Raw genomic sequence first — 6796 nt, forward strand, 5'->3', positions numbered from 1 at the left:
AATTTAGGCTTAGGGTTGTCCTCACTTTCTAGTTTCTGGAGTTGACTTATGCTATTGACTTCAGATTTTTCTTCCTTTTTTTTTATGTAAACATTAATTGTGAAACATTTTCCTCTGAATCCTGCTTTCACTGCATCTCAGTATATTGTGCTTTCATTATCATTTGTATTAATTTTTAGTATCTCTTCTCTTCCATCTACAGAAATTCTATTACCATTTTTGGTAGACTCTTCTGATGGATATGATCTCTCTCAGCTTCTGTTTTTTCTGAGAATGTTTAAATTTCACTCTTCTTCTTGAAAGATGGTTTCACTGGGTGTAGTATTCTTGATGGACAATTTTTATTTTATTTATTTATTATTTTCACACTTTAAATAATTGATTACATTGCATTAGAGCCACCAATGCTTTTGAGGAGAAATTGACACTTTTTCTTATTAGGAATCTTTTTTGTACATGACTCTTTCATTCTCTCTCACATCTTCCAGAATTCTGTTTTTGTCCTCATTTTTTGAGAGACTAACTATAATGAAAGTGAAAAGACAAGGTACCAACTGTGAGAATATGTTAGGGAACCATATATCCAATAACAATCTACCAAAATATGAATAAATGTTGGACCACGTGACAATAAAAAGTCATGTAAGTCTATCATAAAAGTGATAAGGCACATGAATAGACATGTCATCAAAGAGGACATTCAAATGGCCACTAAGCACATGAGATGATGCTCGATCCCATCAACAATCAGAGAGATGCAAATCAAACCATGGTGAGATACCATTTCACTCTTAGTAGGAAGGCTAAGGTTAGAAAACAAAATAGAAAATAACAAATGTTGGTAATAATGTGGGGACATTTGATCCCTTACCCATTTCTGGTGGGAATGTAAAATGGTATAGCCATTGTGGAAAAAAGAAGTGACAGTTCCTTAGAAATGGAATATTGAATTACCATATGACCTAGCAATTTCCACTTTTGAGTATATACCAAAATGACTTGAAAGTAGAGACTTATACACCAATGTTCACTGTAGCACTATTCAAAATAACTAAAAGTTAGAAAATTTAAAAGTTCATCAATAGACAAAGGATAAAAAAATGTGATACAAATATACAATGGAGTACTTGTCAGCCACTAAAGTAAATGGCATTTTGATACCTGCTATTAGTAGGATGGAACTTGAAGACAGACATTATGCTAAGTGAAATAAGTTGATCACAAAAAAAGATAAATGTTATATGCCCTAACATATAAAAAAGGTAAGAAAAGGCAAATGTATAGAGAACTTTGGTGGTTACCAACAGTGAGAGGAAGGGGAAAAATTGGGATTAATGATGGTGGAAAGGTCACATTAATTATGTAGAGTTATATAACTGAATATTTTAATTTCTGTCAATAAATTATACATCTGGCAAAAGTTATGTGATATATTTATAATGTCTTCAAAAAAAAAGAGTATTTACAAACAAAAAACTTGGGATTTGATTTCTTGGTTTGGAGGTTTAGGGTCCCAGTTTCATGGGAGATCCCCAAGGTTTATTGGTTTAATAATGTGATTAGTGCTTCTGTTCTACCTTAAAGTTTGTTGCATAGTATCTGGTGTCTTAAAAGCTTGTATGCGGCTACCCACAGCATGACAATTGGTCTCTATTCACCTGGAGCAATAGAAGATAGAAAGTCAATAGTAGGAGGGGGCTGTGGAATGCAGTTAATTTGCCATGAGACCAGAAACACTGGATAGTGCCCACCTACCATTACTGAAAATCCTGATAAATGATTCTGCAAAGAATCCTAATGAAAAGGAGGAAAATGTAAAGGAGAATTTAAAATGCTCATGAGCTCCAGACTTCCCAGAGCCATGAGCACTGGATCAATCTCTCAAACTATTGTCCTGAGATAATCTTTAATATTTGAAAAAATTATCCCCCAAAGTCTTACTAAAACCCAACCATAGTTTAGCTTAACTAATAAAAATGTTCTGCCTTGAGCATTATACTCTTTTAGGAATTCTCTATATGGGATCAAAATGACAACAGCAGCTGACAGATTCGAAAGAAACCTTAAGAGGCAGTGAGCTTATGTTAATAATGGGGGGAGGAACACCTCAAAAAAGGAGGCTGAGAATGTCTGTACAGCTTGAAGAATGTAATCAATGTCAGGGAATTGTACATTTAGAAACAGTGAATTGTTATATGTTTTGCTGTGTATATACCCAACAGCAATAACAAAACAAAATTGAAAAAAAATTCAGATATTAAAGTAGGTACCTTTTTATTAAAAATAATATATCCAGTGGTTATGGAGTATTAGAAGGAACTCTGGTGGTGTGATGGTTAAGGCATTTATTTGTTAACAAAAACATTGTTGTTTTGAACCCACCAGCTGCTTTGGGGAAGGAAGATGCAGCAGTCTGCTTTCATAAAGATTTATAACCTTCAAAACCCAATGGGGTCGCCATGCATCGGAATGAGCTCAATGACAGTACATTGTTTTCTCTATATAGACTATCAGAAGCAGTTCTGGTAGTGCAGTGGTTAAGACACTTGCCTGCTAATCAAAATTCAGTGGTTTGAACTCCACAGTTGATCTGCAGAGGAAAGATGAGGCAGTCTGTTTCTGTAAAGATTTACAGTCTTGGAAAAGCTAATGGATGTCACTGTAAATGGGAATTGACTTGATGGCAGTGACTTTATTTATTTATTTTGGTAACAGTTTCAGAGGTGTTTTTTTTTTTTTAATATAAAAAATATGGACAGCAATTTGGTTGCTATGAGTCAATAACACAAAATGCCATTAAATTTTAAGCTCCTGTCCTTACAACCACCAAAATTCAAGGAAAAACTATTACATTGTCAATATAAAGTTATTAAATCACCAAAACCAAACCTAATGCTCTTCCACTGATTCTGACTCACAGTAACCCCTTAGGACAGAATAAAAGTACCCCATAGGGTTTCCCAGGCTATAAATCTTTACCTAAGAAGACTTTCTGAGAGGACCAGCTGGTGGATTTGAACAGATGACTTTTTGGTCACTATTACCACTATGCCACAAAAGCTCCATGATGTTACCATGGCTATCAAAATTGTTTAATGTATTTGTGTTACTATTCTTGTTAGCATCTTAACATATTTTATAGAAAAAGTTTGAGAATATATCCTGATAAGAAATTCAACAATTAAATACTCTTGTACTCTATTCCACAAACACTGGCTGTTTTCTTTCCCTATGTTATTTATTGTCTGTTTGTCTTTAAAATTCCAGCATAGAAATTCACTGCATTGCAATTTTAACTATGTCAGCGTAGCATTATCACCTCCCTCTCTGATTCTCTCTTATTTGTTCTGGTTAAAATTATCACCCTATTGTTCTGAAACTTATCTTAACCTTTTAACACACTTTGCTTGCTTTTATATTCCTCACATGTGTACTCACACCCCCAATATATTCATTTGCTGAAATCTATTTTCTATACTCAGAAAAAGAAATAGAAATAAACATATGTTTTGTTTACTGTTCAACACTAGAAAAATAATATGTTCTAAAATGGAATGTCAGGGGATGGTGTTAAAGAAAACAGTGAATTGACAATAATGGTAGGCACTATTATAAAAAAAAATCATGGAAGTTTTATCTTGAGCTATGTGACCTTCAAACTATATTCAATTAATTTATATTTATGTCATTTGCATTAAAAAATCCTCCTAAAAATGAATGTTTACTGCTATGGTTAATATACCAAATTTTAATGAATAAATCAAATCTATTTAAAAAAAAAATTCCTATGCCTTTCAGTTAGAAAACAAAACATATTAATCACTGTAGAAATAAATCTTCTTTAGCACCTACATAAATTTAGCTCCTATTTACATTTTTGTCACCAAACTTTTATGAATTTGTTTTAAATAACATCTGGATGACATTTATCATAGAGAGATGTAGTTTTTGTTGTTGTTAGGTGCTGTTGAGTTGGTTCCAACTCATAGCAGCCTTATGTACAATAGAACAAAACACTTCCTGGCCCTGCACCATGCTCACAATCATTGTCATGCTTGAGATGCTTGAGCCCATAGTGACAGCCAGTGTGTCAATCAATCTTATTGAAAGTCTTTCCCTTATTCTCTGATTTTCACTTTACCAATCATGTTATTCTTCTCCAGAGACTAGTGCCTTCTGACAACATGATCAAAGTACAAGAGATGAAATCTGGCCATTTTCACTTCTAAAGAGCATTCTGGCTGTACTTCCTCCAAGACAAGATTTGTTCACTCTTTTAGCAGTCCATGGTATATTCAATATTCTAGGCCAATACCACAGTTCAAATACACCAATTCTTCTGTGTTTTTTTCTCATTCATCGCATAGCTCTCAAAGGAGGATGAGGTGACAGAAAATGCCAGGGCTTGGGTCAGGTACATCTTAGACTTCCAATTGATTTATTTGGTCTTTAACACTATAAAGAGGTCTTTTGTAGAAGAATTTCCTGTGCAATACTTCTGATTATTTGACTACTGCTTCCAAGGAGCTTTAGTGGCACAGCACCCAAGACATTTGACTGCTAACCAGAAGGTTCACAGGTTTGCAGAAGGAAGATAGGGCAATCTATTTATGTACAGATGTGCTGCCTCAGAAACCCAATAAGGGTCACTATGTGTTGGGATCAACTCAAGGTTGATCAAGTGAGTTTGGTTTAGAGTATTTACATGAGCAATAATTGTGGATCCAAGGAAAATGAAATCCTGGACAATGTCTTTTTTTTTTTTTTTAATTTATCATGATGCTGCTTATTGGTACAGAGGCAAAAAAGTCAACAGAATATTTGGAATTTTATGGAGTTTAATAAAGAGAATCAGAATTTGAAATTGCCAAAAATCCCAAAATTGAGCAGCCAGTATCCTAGAGAAAAAAGACACATAGGGAACTGAGCCCAGTATGTTATGGTTTTACTCCCTTGAAATATTTCTTGAATGCTTAGGCTATGCATGGAAAAGATAAGTAAAGAAATGAGCCAAAAAATCAATGTAAATTAGAATGAAATTTTCCACAATGTCATGGTTCTGAGAAATTTAGGATTATCAAAAGTGGAGATGCAGTAATTAAACACCCTCAGGCTCTCAAGTGGATAACTGTATGCTAGAATAGGGTAAGACACAGGTTGTCTGAGCTCTGCTTTGGTCATCAATTGCCTTCTCCTCACTGACCTCCAGCATCCCACTTTTTTAAAATTTATTTTCTGTTGAGAGTATATACAACATAATGTACATCAATTCAACAATTTCTACATGTGCACTTCAATGACATTGACTATATTCTTCAAGTTGTTTAACCATTCTTACCCTCCTTTTCCAAACTGTTCCTCACCCATTAACATGAATTCACTGTTCCATTTCATTTGCCATTTTTCAAGTTGGTGCTATCGATTTTATTCTATATAGATTGTTCTTAAAGAGCACAATACTCAAAGTAGACAGTCTTTACTAGTTGAACTCAACTGTTTCTTGGATTAAAGATGATAGAGGATATTTTTGGTTAAGATTTAAAGTGTAGAGATTATTTCAGGGCTGTATTTCTGCTATCTCCCTCTTTTAAGGACACTTATGATACATAATGGTCCTTGTCTCAAGATTATTAATAACTACTGAAAAATACTGGGATTAAAATTTGTACATCTTTAGGGAGCCATTACTTAGACTACTACTAAATAATGCCTTGATAGAAATTAAAAACTAGAAAAATCAGTTATAAGAGCAAGTTAGAATTTGAAGATGCAAGGTGTAGTGCATCTAAAATATTGAGAAAATATAAAACAAAACAAAACACTGCCATTGAGTCAATTCTAACTCATAGTGACACCCACTGGTTTTCTGAGGCTGTAAATCTTTATGACAGTAGCTTGCCTTGTCTTCCTTCTGCAGAGAGGCTGGTGGGTTTAAACTGCCAAATTTCTGGTTAGCACTCAAATGCCTTAGGCACTGTGGTACTAAATATATCCAAGCTGTGCAGCATAGTGGGGAAAAAAAATTACACATATTTAATTTAAATTTGGAATCCACAAAGAAGAAAAAGGCATGGGGTAGAGGAGAAACCCCATTTTAAGAGGAAACACAAAATTGTTCCAAAAAATAAGCAATAGATTTAGGGAAATCTGTGCAGTATAAATAACAACAAAATCACTCCAAGTACATGATGATAGCAAAACGAGTAAAAATCTAGTACAAGGAAACAAGCAACTAGAAACAAGGGCATCACATTACCTAAAAGGAGCAAAATAAAGCTGATAGCAGATTTCTTAAAAAGATATTATGTCTACGAAGTTCTTTTAGACAAACCAAGAAGCCCACAACCACAGAAAAATCTATCCAAAGTGAAAGAAAAAACACATTTTCAGACAAAATTTAGCCTACAGGCAAAAATATGTATTTATGTCCAATATTAGATCTCTAGGTGGCACAAACTTCTTGAACTCAACTACTAACATAAAGTTGGCAGTTTGACCTCATCTAATAGCTCTTTAGAAGAAAGGTCTGATATGCTGCTTCTGTGAAGATAATAGCCAACAAAACCTTACCGAGCAGTTCTACTCTAATCTGTGAGGTTGACATGCTCAGAATGACTCAATGACAATTAATTTTGTTTAGTTTTGTTTATGTTGCCAGTATAACTTTGATAGCAAACATTACAAGGTCATTTATACATTTAAACCAAATATATGACAGGGCAATCTACTTCTGTAGTGATACTGCCTCGGAAACCCAAGAAGAGGTCGCTATGAGTGGAATCTGACTCAACGGCAC

Source organism: Orycteropus afer, unplaced genomic scaffold (assembly GCF_000298275.1).
Source record: "Orycteropus afer afer isolate SDZICR_OR568_19922 unplaced genomic scaffold, OryAfe1.0 scaffold00646, whole genome shotgun sequence".
Classification (NCBI taxonomy): domain Eukaryota; kingdom Metazoa; phylum Chordata; class Mammalia; order Tubulidentata; family Orycteropodidae; genus Orycteropus; species Orycteropus afer.